The sequence below is a fragment of the Pleurodeles waltl genome, chromosome 1_2 (assembly GCF_031143425.1).
Source record: "Pleurodeles waltl isolate 20211129_DDA chromosome 1_2, aPleWal1.hap1.20221129, whole genome shotgun sequence".
Classification (NCBI taxonomy): domain Eukaryota; kingdom Metazoa; phylum Chordata; class Amphibia; order Caudata; family Salamandridae; genus Pleurodeles; species Pleurodeles waltl.
Genome location: NC_090437.1, coordinates 25,890,882 through 25,909,636, shown reverse-complemented (window position 1 = coordinate 25,909,636; position 18,755 = coordinate 25,890,882).

Genomic DNA, 18,755 nt, shown 5'->3' with positions numbered 1-18,755 from the left:
TCGTCAAAGTTGAAGGCTTATAACAGGACAAAATTTCTGGCATCTTTGGGATAAGCCCGTGATTTTTTTTAGATACTGGGTAGTCTTTCCTATTTTAAGATGGGCAGGGAACTTGGCAGCAGTTAGTCAACTTTTATAAAATATATCCAGTACAGACTGGTCTCCTTTCGTAAACTAGTGACAGATGTTAGAAAACTGAAGATAGATGATAGGCTAATATACATTATAGTTTAAAGAGTCCTCTTTCCATAATTTCTCTACAGCTGCTCCAGAGACTTTTTATTTTTGGTCATGCAGTGTAGTGTTTCTTCGTCAACTGATTGGGTGGATAGCGAAAGTTTAAACTTATGAATTATTTTCTCAAAAAAATCCCAGAATTCATCAGAATTTGCTAGTGCTTTTTGATGCCTAGCGCTGGGTGAGATTTAGCATAATGTTTCACAGTGCCACAAAGGATTTGGGGATGGTTCATTGCTTTGTTCAGTTGAGATTTGAAAAATGAGCTTTGCCCTGATGGTGCTTGTGGTAGAATGTTATTTTCAGTAAGCAATGCTTTGTAGGCGATTGGTTCCCTCAGTTGTTCTATGAATATACAGTTTTGCTCAAGAGGTAATATATAATGTGTTCATATGTATTGGGGTAGGGGGAAAGTGTATTTTGACTTAAGTTGCACTCCCAAACACTGAAACAGGATTTATTATTTACAACTTTTCTGAGATGGAAAAAGTCTCTGTGTAGGACTGCTGCCCAAACACCTAATTTATTCTCTCAGTGTAAACAAATGGTCGAATAGTCAGGAAAACGAATAGATTTCTAAATGCTTGTGAAGCATTGTTTAGACAATTCTCTACCAAGAAAGGTAAAGCTAGGTTACAGGTTTGACAGTGTTTATCATATCTAAACAATGTTTTGTAGCAAGTCTGATAAGCCTAGTCTTGGTGGTAGTGGTTGTAAAGAAATTAGTGTGATGCAAATCAATAAGAAGGAATTGTGGGTGTAATCCTTAAAAATAGAAAATGGAAAAATAGAAAAGGAGGAATTAACAAAGTGTGTTTATGGGAACTTATAAATGTAAATTTCATTTATCAACTTTATGGAATTTTCTCCCACAGGAGAGTTGTTCCTACAGAAGATGTCTTGCTAATAGATATTTGTGTGCAAAGTAGTGTCCAGTCAGTATCTCTTTTGAAATATTCTCTGGAAGTATGCCTTCACCTAAAAATGCATGATAGTGTCTAACACTTCATCCTATATGTCTCATTTCCACAATTTTGTAAATGTTCACAAACAAATACATAATTTTACCCATCCCTATGTAATCTTTCCCCTATATTGAAAACACCGAATTCTGGGGAGCTGCAAACATAGTCACATCAGGTTCGATATTCACATAAAGCTGCCTCATCAGCCTCGGTCAGAATGTGAATACCCCATATCAGGTTTACCCCTCTCTAATGGATGTCGTCAAAGACTACAGTTACCTTACAATTATAATTGTAGATTCTCTTTTAGAAATACTAAACACACTAAACATTTAAAGGCATCAGTATTTTATGATCACATCACTTTTGGAATCAATATAGCACAGACTGTAAAGTCTTGCCCAATTATTTGAACATAACAATTTTAAATTAGCTCTAATTAGTTGGAGCCTTTAAAGACTCAGCTAATTTTTTTAAACATTATCAAAGATACGCCCACACTAAAAAGTCTCCTGCTGAATGATAACAACACATTTTTAATAAAGAAGAGACAGGATTATGGGAGGTATTATAAGAGACTTGGGGCCATATTTATACTTTTTGACGCAAAACTACGCAGGCGCAGTTTTGCGTCAAAAATATTTCCGCCGGCTAACGCCATTTGGTGCGCCGTGTGGGCGTCAAATGTATACTTTGACGCACGGCGGCGCAAACCACAGGTGGGAGTCATTATATTTGACGCACACCGCAGCGTCAAGTCGTAAAGCAAAACGACGTTAACGCAGCAGAAATGACTGTGGGTCGATTTACGACCCCGCAAACCGGATATGCGCTGTTTTTTGACGCAATAGCATTTAGAAAAACCTGCGAACACTGCCATTTCACCAGAGGATAGCCAAAATGGATCCCAGATGCCACTACAGACCCCAGGAAGATGACAACAGACCAGTAACCAGCCAGGAGGACCCACACAAGAACCAGGACACTTATAAGAAGAAAAGAAAGTGTCGCTTCAGTGCAGAGGAGCAGGAAATGCTGGTTAAAGAGGTGACGGAACACCAGCACCAACTGTTTGTCACCTCAAAGTTGCCAATCAGTAGGAGAGAGGCTATATGGCAACAAATTGTCGACAAGAATAACAGTGTGGCAGAGGTACGCAGAACAGTCATCGAGTGCAAGAAACGCTGGCATGACCGCAAGCGCAGGACAAAGGAAAAGATGGCCAGGAACAGGAAGGCAGCACTGCAGACTGGAGGGGGGAGTCCAGCACACCAGGAGGTCCCTGGACCACATGGAGGAGATGGTCGCAGCCGTCATCCCTGAGGAGATCGTCATAGGGATTCAAGGACTGGACAGCGCAGACTACCAGGAGACAACGCACATGCAGGGTAAGTCGCATGGGGAATTAAAATGCAATAATGTCAACTGTGAGCAGGGGGGATACCGACCACAAAATGCATGGAAGTCATCATATACATGGAGTGGCATGGGTAAAGGGGCACGACATGGGGGCATGGCCTGCACAAACAGAAGCTGGGGCACACCATTACACTACACCAACAACAGTCCCATGGGGGCATGCTGTCATGCCAACGATGGAGCAAAGGGAAAGCCGCGCCAGGAGGGAAGGCCACAACGTCAAACTGACATCCCGGCACACGTCAGCCACCATACCCCCTACATTAACTAGGGCACAATTAACAACCTCTAGCCATACCGACAACTGGAATGTATCTGCGACAACAGTTGCCACTACCACCTCCGCTCTGTGTGCAGCTCAAGTAGCCAATGGCAGTAACCTCCCCATGTATCATACACACCTAAATTAGGGGGTTGAGGATGACAACTTCAACAATCCCCTGAAAAAAGACAAAGGCCCCAGTACTGTCAAATGTCAATGCTCATAGTTGTCGCAAACATCAGCCAATGTAAACAACAATAGGAGCTACACAGCACTAAGGACACATCCATGCTGCATATGTCAGGGTCCATCCTGTGTCTGGGTCACAATGTAACATCTCAAAAGTCCTACTGCTCAGACAACAGCATTGAGGGGGGGACACATGTAACTGGTCACTGAAATACACCTGCACAGTCAGAGGAGGAAATAGGACACTGATACGGTTATCTTGGCAAGACAATGTACCACACATTCCCCAACATAAGCAGTACACATTACCAATGCCAACATCCATATCGTGTCATAACATTGCTATGCATAGGATATGCCACATGTCAAATACATTTAAGTGGATGTGAAAGATCAGAGATTGGGGCAGGTCCAGATTACTAAGTGTGCTGCCAGGGCCATCAGAACACCCACAGCCAGTGAAAGGTCTCACCATGAGAATGGATGTAGACGGAGGGTTGAGTAGGACAAGAAGGTGGCAATTCTCTATTTGGCCAAAACCAACACCTAGAGGAGATGATGCTGACAAGTCTAATAACTCAATAACATACATGTGACAGGCAGGTGGGCCATAGGCCTGGGAGAATTCCAATCTGAAGGACTGGAGCAATGAACACAAAACAAGATCACAATGTGAATTCATCACAAGGCAGGCATGTCACATCACCCATGCCACAACACAGACACACTAATTGTACCCTGTTTCACTGCAGAGGAAGATGGATCTCCTGCGGATATGCCTGTCCCAGATTACCCTGATGACATGGATGACGAGCCGATAAACATTCCCCAGGAGACTATCCAAAAGGTCCTTGAAACCCTCCAGACCCCACCTTCAGTCACAAGGAAGAGCACAGAACAAGCAGCCATCGCAGAGGATCCAACCACCACCCCAATTGTAAGACCTGCCAGCTCCAATACAGCTGAGGACTCAGACGACACTGGCACCAGCTTTGAGAGAACTGTAGTTGGGGTACAGCGGGAGCTGGCCAAGGAGGTGCGGTGGGGATGCAAACAATGTCAGCCAGCCTAGAGGGGGTGAGTTCGTGCATGATGTCATCTGCAGATCAGGCAGCAGCTATGCAAGCCCTAACATCTATCTTGCAGGAACTGCAAAAAACCCAGAAGGAAATCAGCACAGCTGTAATACAGTTGACCCAACACCTACGACAGCAATCCTGTCAACGCGTGCAGGAATGCAACATTGAACCGCTCAGGGCCGACCTGGCTGCCTACCATTGTGATATGGCTGCTATTCTCAAGAACCAGCAGATCCTCCTTGCTGCAGTACTGCCCTTAAGACCTTCACAGGGAGCAGCGACCGGGATGTCTGACTCCACATCTTCTAACACTGAGGTGTTTGTAGCCCCTTCACAACCACCACCAACAAGGACAGAGGAGGCAACACACACATCAGAAGAAGAAGACATGGAACAGATCACATTCACAAGGAAAAGTACCCGGAAGCACTAGTCCCTGCCACATGGCCAACTATTACCAAGGTCCTGAGCTTTGTAACTTTCCAGTCTTGCAACAACTCTACTTAATGACTGTTCTGCTTACCACTGTATGTCTTGTCAGCCAGCCCAGTGATTGTCTCTCTCCTACTCATTGGCAATTCCTGTCCCTCTGCACTGTCTGAAACATCAACCCTAGCATGTCAAAGGCATTTCCGTAACCTCTTGTGTAGGATCAGAATGTAAGATGTCACTATAATGGACTCACAATCATGGACAATGTACAGATAGCACTACAGCACTTTTCAATAAATAGCACTTACACAACAAATCTGTCTCTGGGTAATGTGACATATCAACTGTGCAGTAGATAACTGAAGTGTGCCTACTGTCAAATTACGTAGCTTGTCAACACAACTGTCCTGATATTATGTAGTCAGATAAATCAGCACAGTGCCCATGATTGCATCATACTCTGCCCTTCCTGAGGGTAATATCTGATGAAGTGAGAAACCATACACCATCATGCTGTGTTGGACAGAAGAATGCTTCCTCAAGGGATATCTAAGTCATCAAATAGTGGCCGCAAAATGTTGTCACCATGCAATACTAACACATATAACAGTGCACACTAATCTAAGCAAACACTACAAAAACTGCATAAATGAAGGTGTCTGAGTTTACATTCAAATATGTAATCATGCTGAACTGTGTCACAAATGACGTATGAGAGTCATGAAGACAAGAATACAAGAGTGCCTATGAGAACTCATCTTATAAGGGTGTCCTTGATCATCACACTGCAGTCAGACCTAAAACTGTTCCCCAATACCAAGTCTGGAAGCACAGTTTGTGACGTAGAAAACACACTTATCAACAGAAACACATTGTCATCCATATTAACTGTGATTGGTTGTTGCAACGAATGGTGGAAACTTTGCAAGGTAGCTCTGGGGTAGCTGCCAATCTTACAGCTCAGTTGGGATTTGTTTGTAGCATAGGACACAAATGTAATAGTACAAAATTCATGTACACTGATTCCAAACCCAGGATCAAGTACCATTTAACACATACTGTTAAGGGTTAACCAAATATTATTAAATGCTAATCACAGAAGAGGAAACTGAAGGAAAAATCTTACCTACCCTAATCTACCCTGACTACTCATTACCCACAACTGTCCCTAACTAACCTAAGCTACACTTACTTATCACATGTAACAAAACGTTCTAAACATCCACCCCCCAACCCCCTTATGAGACGGGACACATGGAGGACAACACATACTAACCTAAACACATACTATACTATCCTAAACAAATATATATTTGTTTGTATATTTTTTTTGTTTTAAACACACAAGAACCCCAACATAACCCCCCACCCACCCACCCACACACTTAATAAGTGAAAATAGAAAGAATCAGGACCCCCCACCCACTAACACTAACTAAACTAACAGCCTATACTAACCTAAAACTAAGCCCCCTAAGCCCACTAACTATAAGAACAAGGAAAGAGGAGGGAGGGGAGGGAATCATGTCCATTTCAAAAACAGTCTAGAGGTTGGCCCTACGGAGGGTCCTCTTGATTGACTTAACACGCCGGTTAAGGTGGCGCACATCCCGGCTCAGGTGGCTTAACTTGCGCAGCACACGGTCCAGCTTCCATTCCATATTGTGGAAGGCTGCAGGGTCAACAGATGGAGCTGTGGCAGTCTGGGTACCGGTGGAGGAGGTGTGTATTTGTGTGGAGCCAGGGCCAGTGGGCTGCCCTGCATCTGTAGCAATGCTGGGGCCTGGAAGTCCAGCAGATGTAGGCACAACAGTCCCAGCTGTGGGTGGGGCCACCTGGCTTGAAGTGGTGGTTGTGCTGGTGGTGGCTGTGGTGGGCAAAGTAGGCCCACCCTGTGGGAAGGCTCTCCATGCCTGGGAGGCCCGTTCAAGGCGATATCTACAGCCCATCCTCCTGAACACCGACTCCACCAGCAGGATGTGCTGGTATCTCATGGCCCAGCGCTGGAATTCACTGACCTGGTCTGGAGTCATGTTTGCAGCTGTGAAGACAAATGCTAATATTCTACATTTGTAACTGCATTGTGTGAAATGGCACAAGAAGTTAATCAGACAATACATCTACTGTACTTGTAACAGCTCATATCACAATACAGATCATTGAATGTCCCTGAGGAAGTACATGGCAGGCAGGCCTACAAAGGTCACATCACACATAGCACATCCATAACCTACAAGATTGGTAACAACTGGCTTTGACTTGCCATCTGAGTTCTGCCAGTTATCAGCTAAGAATCATGCTGCATATCCTCCGCCAAGACCTGGGCTACATATGTCAGTGTACAGAATGCTAAACTAACCACATGGTCTGCAAGTTGTAACTGGACTTGCCAGTATAGTACCAAGTGCCATACCTGAGTGTGTATACTAGGTTCCAACCAAACAGTCACTTATTCACATGTATGTGTAACATACTGGTAGCATCAGTACTAGGTATCCCACTCACAAACCCATGCCTGTGTTTGAGGGTGGGGGGGGGTGAATAAACAACTATCAATTTCCAACAACATGTACACCGAGGAGTGTATAGAAAACTCCACACATGTTTGGCTCTACACACACACCACAGGTAAGATCTATCAACAATGAGGAGTCAGCAAACCCTAGACCAATCATAGGGCCACACATGTCAGGAAATGCAGAACTTGGTACACAACATATACTTCCAGTAACGCCTGACTTGCATCAGACACAGAGTTGCAAGAACACCCATGATCATTTTTAGCATGCCTAGGCCATTGCACTCAAGTTCCACATACTTGTAGCACTACATGTGGAAGTACATGCTGCTAGGAGGTTCTACCTACAGTTTCATAAGTACCTTGGTAAATAGGGAAGCAGAAGTTTATTGGAAAGCAATTCGCTGTTCCAATCTTGGAGAATGTGGGTCTGACAGGCTGACTAAATCGGAGCTGACTTCCAGTGCGACTCTTGTTGATACAAGTGTCATCCACATGACTAACCCCAGTACTCACAGTGGGGCCTACAGGAATGGCCTACAATCCCTAGATAATGCCATTGGATACGCATTGGCCAACTCAAAACATTTGATAAACTGAAATCCCACTCATGGAACAAGAGAAATGATTGCCCAACGCATCACACCTTGCTATGCGTTCAACACACACGAGTCCATAAACAGCAAACACAACACATAACAGACATATCAACACTTACTGGAGTGGTCGGGGTCATACACAATGTGTAGGCTGAGTAAGGAAATGGCAGCCATTCAGACATGATGATACTGCATCTGATATATCACGGCCAACTTGTACATAGCATGGGTCTCCTGTGACAGTTACACACATATCTGCACACATACATTGGCCCTAACTATCATGTGGTGGCAAACATGCCCCGTAATTGGTGACCAGAAAAAAAAATGGAGTGTGATCGTCTCATCATGTGCATCCAAGAGAGACATCCAAAGCCTGGTTACTTGAGGACTGCATTACCAGTCAAACATGCCTTGTGGCCATGACACATTTATTACACATAGGTACAATGTACAGAGGGAGGGGCAGAAACTTTTGTAAGCCCTCTTGTTGTTACATTTGATTCAATTGATGTGGCCCAGCTATGGTGATTTGCACCAACCATGGAGATGTGAACCCATGTGCATACCTTTGGACTGCCATCCATATTTGAAATGTGGCACAACTAACTCAAACAAACATTCTAAGATGTTAGCTGAGGGCACCTTACATCTTTTCACGATGTTTTCAAATCCAGATCTGACATGTATCCAAAAAGATAAAGGACCACAATAATCCCAAACATTCATAGTACTTCCGTGAACGCTTTCCTTCCACACTCACCAGACTCACATGAGACATATGTCTGAGCCACTTTGCTATAATCAATTGACATGAAGCCAGCACTCATTTTCTGCATCATGTAGTGATTCTAAAGTCAGTCTAGCTATAGCGTCAACAAAGTTAGCCAATATGTTGGTACATCTTTACTTCTCTGGCAAAAGTGCCCTATATAGACATGATTGGCTCCTATTTTGTTTGGTTGTCTGACACAAAGGCCACACCAATTTACTTCATGGAAAAGTATCCTGTACGTTTGCTGACCACGTGCTACCTGACAGCTAGCAATTGTGATCCTTACCATAGTGCATCAATTATCCCTGTATGTTTCCCCAGCATTACACACAGTCAGCAATTAGCTGGCAGACATAGTACAAATCATCTGATGTCACTACAGAGCATTTAATCGTGCACATTTACATGATTAGTACTCACCAACAGGGCCACCAATCACGATTCCCAGGTGGTCCAAGAGATCCTGCTCCCTGGTGATGAGGTCAGCCCACCGGTGCTTCAGCTGGTGGTCACTCCTCTGGCTGGCATACACACGCTGCTGGTGATGCAGCACCTTTCCCCACCGGATTCTGCGCGTCTCTGTGTGATACACCTGTATCACTCTGCCCCCTGCCTCGATCATCAGTGGCAAGAAATGGCACACAAGCCAGATGAAGCCCCCCAACTCCTCTTCACCCATCCTCCAAGACGTGGCCTACCAGACATTTTAGAAATGTGAAAGGGAATAGGGGTAAAGAAGTAGAAAGGGGAAAAGGGGGAAAGTAGGGGAACGAATACAGAAGAAAAGTAAGCGTAACCACTAAAAGAGCCCAAATATCCCCAAACTACCACTACCCACAACAGACTCCCGCAAACAACAAAAACACTAGGTAAAGGGGCAAATGTACACAAAACACACTAGGACAGTATACACCCACAATATTTATTTCACAAATTGACAATAGAGACAGCACACAGGACAAAAAAGCACACAATCTTAGGACACCACTCTCTACACAGCCACACAGTCTAGAAGAATTATAGACTGCAAAGTGAAAGTGAAAGTACACCCACTGTACATGATCTGTAAACAGGATATCCTATTACATCACTTCCTGTATGAAATGTCCGCCCTTTTTCGCATTATGCGTCATTTTTTGTCCACCATTACTGTATTTGCGTCATTTTTTTTGACGCACAGGAGTGAAAATGAGCCCGCATCCAAATAATAGTACATAGCCTGTACAAATATCTGGATGCGGCCTAATGTTCACTCCTGTGCGTAAAAAAAAATGACGCAAATACAGTATTGGTGGGCAAAAAATTACACATAACGCTAGGAATGTCAAAATTTCAGTGCATGAACTGGTTTTGGGCATTTTTTCTGTTTTTATGTTATGTTACATTTGGGACACATCAGAGATAGGCTGATTGCACCCCCTATGGTGTTGATGGTGTATGTTCACATGTGTGACATCATATTGCAGCGGATCATGAACCACTACTCCCTTCACAGTATTTTTACGGTTGGCTGACGCATTAGCTGGTCATAAGTGTGGCCTACATATATGTGTTGCACAAATTGGGCATGTTTGGCATAAGGAGAGGATAGCAATGTGACGCACATATGTACAATACCTAAATGCCTTTGGCTCAAAGTGTGTGCTTTGGCAACTAATGTATTTGTGGACCAAGTGTGTGTGTGTGTGTATCACATGAAGCATTATTGCACATATGCTTGTATGAATGTGACGTCCATGTGTCCAATCCTTAGATGCAAGTCATTGTGGAACTGAGAGAGGGCATGTGTTAGTCATACATGTAGCAACATCCGTAATGTGGACTTCCAAGATTTAGGGTAACGTAGACACCACATGTGACAAAGCATGCACCAGATAGATGGCAGACACTTGTTCATGTCAATGGCCACATTTTCAACATCCTATGTCCTAGAGTTTTGGTAACAGCTTCTTAGGCACTAGTTGGTGAATCCCACAGTGAGTCATACACATGCATTGAGGAAGTGGGTACCATGTTGTTTGCAGAGACAGACAAGGGTGAATCTCAAATATATGATGACACCACAGTTGAGGTCATAGAAGTGAGCCACAACTCTCAAGTGGCCGTGGTGGACCAGCATACGAGGCAGCACGTGTCCACATATTTCCAATGATCAATTGCACATAGGTGTCTTGTTCATGTGTGTGGTCCAATGATGATCCTGTACATTGTTTGGGGTGTAATTTGTCACAGTTCGGTTCAGGAATCATCATGAGTCAGTGGCAGCTATTCCTGTATCTACTGAGTATCCTTGGTTGATCAATGTGAGTAAAGTGGATGAGGACATGTGAAGCTACATGGGGATGGTCCCACCCTGTCACTAAAGACGTGTAATGAGACAGTCAACAGGGCAACCTTGCTGTGCTGAGTGAGATAATGTCTCAGGTGTCATGTTCCGGCAGGTGTCATTACAACATTTTTACACAGGTTAGCCTCTGCAATTCCCACTGCCTCTGGGAACATCATAGCCTCTGTGCTGATTATTCTCGCAGCTATTAACCACACACGGCCCATCAATATGTTGTGAGCACTGTGATTCTGTGTGTGAGCTGTCAGGGTCCTGACATGTGTGGATTTTTCATGGACATTATCAGAGGTTGCTGGTTCTGCTGAAGGCCCCGTACCCAATCCCTGCATACGGCCCTGGGACACTGTCACACTTTGTCATTCATGCATAAATGAGACCCAGACAAGGTATGGGCCATGAATTTTGCTTTTCCCAGAGGATTTAACTCAAATGGTACAGTTAAAAGGCAGATGATGCTATACAATGTATTTGTGTATGCAGTGAAGAAGCCCATGCCCAATACCCCCTGATGAATGAGAGGTTTGCTAACGCAAGTGTGGTATATATGTAGACACAGGGATACTTTAGTGTGACGCACAGACAGATGCCAGTCAGGCTGACAGAATGCAGGGTGAATCAGGATACAGCAATTTGACAAGTTACATAATCAGTGGTCAGACTCAGACTGTTTGGAGGACGAACTAGTCAGTTGACATGTCAAACTGTGTATGTCCTGTGTTTTTGAAGGTGACAAATGAACACAAGGGCTGTATTACACGGCTTATTTAGTATCAATGCTTAACAGTGTATTTGACATAATGGCAACTCCTATGCTGTTCCAGGCATCAGCAGGGGCAGTGCTTGTTGGAATGGGTGGTGTGCATGGAGGTGATCACAGGTGTGGGCTGCATCTGTTTCTCCTGTAGGTGAGATTTGCATTCTAAGGGCCAACTTACTTTTTCACATGGGAAGCAATCTACAGGTGCTAACAGGGCTTAGAAACTAGAAGACAGTGTATAAATTAGCCTGACGTCCATGCAGTCAGATGTTCTACGACAATGGCATACCATAGGAAAGGGTGTAGCACACTGGATTGCTATTGTTAGTCTGTGTGTGTGTAGAGGAGGTAATATCAGGGTACACATCTTAGTATTCCAGGGACCTCTTCAGACAGGTGGGTTGTGATCAGGTGCATGGGTGTGTCAGGAGTTAGGAAATGGGCTGACATGTACATGGAATGTCATGTGTGCAATGCTGCTCATATGAGTGGCACTTGTGCTGTCTATGTTCTGCTTCTATGGAACTCTAGTCACAGATAGTCCTTGCAAATATTGGATGCAGTTGGACTTACTGCTGTCAAGGGTCTGGTCAGACATTCCTGTTACTGATTCAAAAGCACATTGACTGCCTCATGTATGAGGCTTGTTTTCCCCTTATTGAGTGATGGTGTCTTAGTTGTGTGCCATAAGCTGCGTTGGACCTTGATTTCAACATGTATTTGTGAAATAGGTGTGGTCCTCTGCTATTGGCCTTCAAAGGAGAAATGTACATGATATATGTCATTTACAGTGTGTGTGTATGTGACCATTGTATGTTAGGCATCACATTAGGTCTGGGATTTTCAGTGTCCTAATCAGTATATCAGCAATGAGGCAACATGCTTATTCTGATAAGTAGAGATGAAGGTGTGCAAAAATGATTAGCCAGACCATGATATGGTGATTATTATAGGTGTTTATTTAAATTAGTTCATTAAAGTGGTGATGGTGATTATATTTCAAAGAAATTGTTCACGATATGTTGCCGTCTGCGTATACCAGGGGCCGTGTTATGTAGTTCCCCCTCATGTTGCAGGCCAGCATCCTCCTCTTCCTCCTCTTCAGGCATGTGTGGCTCTGGTTCCAGGAGGGTAATGTTCCTTTTGATGCAAATGTTGTGCAATATTGCACATGTTAGGATGATCTTACAGACCATCTCCGGGGAATATAGGAGGCTACCAACAGTGATGTCGAGGTACCGGAACCTTGACTTGAGGATGCCGAAGGTCCTCTCGACTATGCTGCGTGTCCTCCTATGTGCGTCGTTGTAGCCATGCTCTGCAGCAGTACTCGGGTTGCCAATAGGTGTCATTATCCATGGCTGGATGCCATACCCCTGATCAGCTGCAAGAGAAAATGAATGGGATTATGTTGATGTGGCTGGCCCTATTGAAATGACCTTTCATGGCAGTAGTTGTCTTGTGTTGTCTGTGACTCTTTTGTGTTATAATGTCGCATCCTAGGCTTGTAGGATGTACCATCCGCATTGTGTTGTTTCCTTGGCTGAATGAATGTTTGTCTGCTGACCGTTTGTCAGCAGTATGTTTTGGGATTTGCAGTACAGTGTGCCCTCACTAGCATTGTGACTTGTGATACAGATGTCCCTATGTCTTCACTGGGGGTGAGATGATAGTTCCATACACAGGTTAAAATTGACAGTGTTGTTAACACGTTCATATCAATGTACCCTGGACATCCCATACCTTTAGACTTATGCAATGGATTAATGTAAATGTCATTGGGACACTTACAATTTGCAAGGTGACGTCAAGCAGCTTGGTTTCTGTTGGGATGGTGCGGGGTGTCAGCAAAGTGGGTGCCACCTGACGTTCAATGTTTCGCAGCAGCTGCTGAATGGCTTGCCAGTTCAACCTATACCTCTGGATGATGTTGTGTTCCCTGAGGCCATGAAGGGTTGTTCTGGGGCGGAATATTCTCTCCTGCCTTCTGCGCTGCCTTTGGGGTCCCTGCTGGTGTTGTTGTAGCTTCTGTTGTTGCTGCTGGGCTCTGCATCTGCATGCACGCTGGATTAGAATCACCTCCATGTCTCCCTTTTGCTGCTCTGCTGCTCTGCTGTTGCTTCTGTGTGTTCTGATTAAATACAGGTGTGTTTGCCCCATTTTAATGCCTGCCCTGACCCAGGCGTTAATTTTTTACGCAAATCGGGCTGTGTGTCATTTTCTGGCTCTGCCTCCCGGCCGTGCGTCATTTTTGCCCGAAAGCATAAATACGATGAACGGCCGTTTATGTCATTTTTTGGACAGGAACGCCTACCTTGCATATCATTAACGCAAGGCGGGTTGCCGCATCCAAAAAATGATGCACACGGCGGAATTTTGTTGTCCGTGGGCACGGGCGTCAAAGTTTAAATACGGGGCAACGTTTGCGCTGAATGTGCGTCAAAAGTTTTGACGCACATTCGGCGCAGACTGAGTATAAATATGCCCCTTGGGGACGCTAACTCTGAGGTGTAGAACAGGAAGGTCAAATGGATTAAAAACAGTGACAGACAACAAGTAAAATGGATTGATAGAACTGAAACAACTATTATCTCCTAAGGCAAATGAGGAAGGATAAGACCACAGGACCACGATTTAACTGAGAACACATACAAAGAAAACACACTCAGACACCTCTTCCTTCTTGAGCTGGGCACGCCAGTGAACAAATCAAAAGTAATACCAGTACTTAATTTGAGTCAGTGGTTTCAGGTGTTCGTCAACAGCACTTATTGTTAACACTGCTGCTTCTGACAGTCTACTACAGGGTGGTGCTGTCTGGCTAATTTAGAGATGACCACAACAACAGTTAATTATTAACTCAATATACATTAAAAATCAGTATTACCTGCTGCCCAAGCCATTCTTATAGGTTTGGGAGACTGAAATAGTCATAACTGTCACACTTGTAGGAGTGTGGTGATTAGTAGATGTGTTGGCAGAATAGCAGGGGCCATCTATGGTGCTCACTGCAGTGGCCTCCTGACGAGAGCACTGGCTCTTATTTGTTTTAAAAGTACACACTGGGAAATACTAGTATGACTTTGTATCATTGTAATGACTTGTTGGGAAAATGTGTGTTACACAATTTCGAATTCCTCCCAGAAATACCTTTGCAAAACAATCTCAGAAATCTGTACAAGTAATAGGTCTTCATAGAGGACTATGGCCCTCATTCCGACCCTGGCGGTTTGAAACCGCCAGGGTGGAGGGCAACGGAAGCACCGCCAACAGGCTGGCGGTGCTTCCAGGGCTATTCTGACCGCGGCGGTAAAGCCGCGGTCAGAAAAGTGGAACCAGCGGTTTCCCGCCGGTTTTCCCCTGGCCCAGGGAATCCTCCATGGCGGCGCTGCTTGCAGCGCCGCCATGGGGATTCCGACCCCCTTCCCGCCAGCCTGTTCCTGGTGGTAAAACCCGCCAGGAACAGGATGGCGGGAACGGGCTTCGTGGGGCCCCTGGGGGCCCCTGCACTGCCCATGCCACTGGCATGGGCAGTGCAGGGGCCCCCTAACAGGGCCCCACCATGATTTTCACTGTCTGCTATGCAGACAGTGAAAATCGCGACGGTGCTACTGCACCCGTCGCACCCCTGCAACTCCGCCGGCTCCATTCGGAGCCGGCTTCCTCGTTGCAGGGGCTTTCCCGCTGGGCCGGCGGGCGATCTTCTGGAGATCGCCCGCCGGCCCAGCGGGAAAGTCAAAATGACCCCACGATCATTTGACCGCGGTGCAGTCTTTGGGCGGTTTCCGCCCGGCGGGCGGCGCCCGCCGCCCGCCGGACTCGGAATGAGCCCCTATATGCCAGGACCTTTAACTTTCTTTTATTAGACCAAATAAGTCATTCACAGTAATTCAAGTTCATCTAGCCCCAACTGACCTTCTTGATGCCTGTATCTCCCTACATTATTGTCACCACATGCTGATAATTTGGGTAAAAAAAAACAAAATGTTTGGTCAATCAAAACTGCATGAATCTTGGCATAGCTCTAATTAGTAAGAATGTCATTCATGTGTGGACAGAATTTGTAGTTCAGTTTGTGTGGACCATAGGTTTGCACGCCAGATGCATGTGTCATGCCTTTCTTCTATACTGACATTGTTGTGGCTGGGCTGTGAACATTTTCTATTCCACTGGTCTTACAGCATGTAGAGACAGACAAGTAGTAATAAGTCAGAGAATGTTTAAATCATTACACATGAAAACAAATATTAAAAGCAATTGGCAAATTGAACTCTGAAACCCAGTCTTCTACCAGTTGTATTGTATTGTATTGCAGCATTTATAAAGCACTTTCTACCTATATGTAGGGTGCTGAAGCACTTGCCTACACGAGTAGCATGCTACACCATGTAGGGTGCATGGTTGGAAGGATGTTGTTTTTGTTTCCATCTAATGTGGAAAGTGTTTTCATGTTGTGCACAATGACTGCTGAGGTGCAGATATCATGTTACAGGGCGCAGTATGTAGCAGTGTATTGGGTGATGGATGATGAAGTACAATAGACAGATGCACAGTTTTTAGATTCTCAGGATGCTGTTACCTTTGAACAACTCTGCAGGCCCCTTCATGGGATTTCATATCATATAGGCCCTCATTACAACATTAGCGGTAAAGGCTGCCTACAGCCGTGCTGATGGCCGCCAACATACCGTGACCGCTGGGGTATACCGTTACGGGAACTATGACCCACACAGAGAAATCTGCCACTATACAGACAACCACACAAGTCCACCAGCCCAAAGGTCAGTGATAAACTGGTGGTACCAAAACCCACACCATTACGCCAACAGAAATACGCCCACGTCATCATGACCCACAAATCACCGCAGCGGTCATTCAACCGCAGTAAACCATTGGCGGTACCCACCGCTGCGCTAAAAATACACACACACTAACAAAACTACCCCGCATTGCACAATTCAAGCTACACACACCTGACACACATACACACACCCACACACCCAATCCAATTTAAAACAAACACCCACAATACCCACAACCCCTTACAATGAAAAATAAATATTGCCAACTGAGAGAGAGAGAGACAAGCCAGGAGCACCCACTGTGCCTCTGTGTCCTGTGAATCTGAGCCACATAACACCATCACCCTTAGACCATCGACGCACCTCACAGCACACACCCCAACACATCACCCACACACCCTCACACATACCACTCACACTACACCCATGGCACCACAAAGACACACCAGGTTCTCTGAGGAGGAGCTAAGGGTGAGCCGGCGTCCTCGTGGGAAGGTTGATTTGCCCTGGGCTGGCGGGCGGCCTTTTGGCGGCCGCCCGCCAGCCCAGGGCAAATCCCAAAATACCCTCAGCGGTCTTGCGACCGCGGAGCGGTATTTTGTTGGGGGAAGTCTGGCGGGCGGCCTCCGCCGCCCGCCAGACTCGGAATCACCCCCTATATGTGTACCGTCAATGGCACCAATGATGTTAGGGATATGTCCCAGGGCATAAAAGTCAGCCTTCACTGTGGCCAAATCCTCCACCTGGGGTAATACGATGTAGCTGCGCATGTGTTTCAGCAGGGCAGACAACACTCTGGTCAGCACATTGGAGAACATTGGCTGAGACATCCCTGATGCCATGGCCACTGTCACTTGGAAGGAACCCCTTGCCAGGAAATGAAGCACTGACAGGACCTGTACTAGAGTGGGGATACCTGTGGGGTGGCGGATAGCTGAAATCAGGTTTGGCTCCAATTGGGCACACAGTTCTTGGATTGTGGCCCTATCAAGTCTGTAGGTCAGGATAATGTGCCTGTCCTCCATAGTTGCCAGGTCTACCAGGGGTTGGTACACGGGGAATGTCTCCATCTCCTATTCATCCTCAGCGGTTGAACCCTAAGGTGAAAAACTGTGAGCAGAGGGTCATATTCACACATATGTGAAAATAAAAATGCATTTCTTCCTTTACAGAAACAGTATGTGAATTCAAGAGTCAGTTGATGTGCCAATGTCTGCTGTGACGCAGTTAGGTGCCGTGGCCTGTGCCCCCCTGAAATGGCGGCTGCCTGACTTGTGAGGCGAGACAAGTGGAAATGAAATAATACCGCTGACGTTGTGCTTCATTGCGGTCGCGGTCGATGACCACCGCGCAACTTTGCATTGGTTATCATTGGACCCTCTGGGCTCCAGGAGCCAATGGCGATGTACGCCGGTGGTGACGGTATGCACCGCCGCGGACGTGACTGCCATTTTCTATCTGTTCGCTCACTTGCTACCTGACCTTCAACAGGAGAGGACCTACACTGCAAGTGCTGCTGTGACCTGTAACTGGAAGTGACAATGGCTGGAGTGTCTGGGGAAAGGACCCTGCCTTCACTTCGGAGGAGTTGGAGAGACTGGTGGATGGGGTCCTACCCCAGTACACTTTACTCTGTGGTCCTCCAGACAAACAGGTGAGTACACTGTGAGAATGATGAGTGGGCCATGAAAGTATGGATTGCTGTGTGTGGAAGCCTCATGTAGGCGGGGGCTGAGGGGTCCTGGGCAGAGTGCTGCATGTCTGGTGGTCAATGTCTGTGTGTAAGGGGATGGGAGGGATATTGTGGGCCATGAGTGTAACAGTCCGGACGGTATGTCTAATCCCCTTTTCTATGCATATTTTCCTGGAGGTCAGTGCCCATCAGAAAAAGGGTATTTGGCGTGCCATCGCCAAGGAGGTGCGGACCCTGAGTGACTTTGACAGGCGGAGCACCCACTGCCGCAAATGAGGACCTGCGCCAGTAGGCAAGGAAGATGGCTGAGGCCTATCCCCCTGATGTTACGCATCCTGGCAGTGGCCTATCCGGAGTTGGATGGGCGCTTGAAGGCATCACAGCAGCCACAAGGGGGTGAATACAGATTCAGAATCATGACTCTGTACGCGTTAAGGTTTTACCTGGGTAGGGGATGTGGGCTGTGGGTGCCCCTAGGCCAGGGTGAACATAGCAGGGTAGGTCGCTTGTTGGGCAGGCTCTGAAGCACTCCAACCCCAATAGTGGTAGTGGGCATCTGCTACTAGGCAGGGTCCTATGGGTTTCAGGTGTGCAGCTAATGGCGTTAGGCAATGTACCCCATGGGCTGGTGACTAGCTTTGTAACTGGTAGTGCATGGCCTAGTGTATAGGGCTGTTCCCT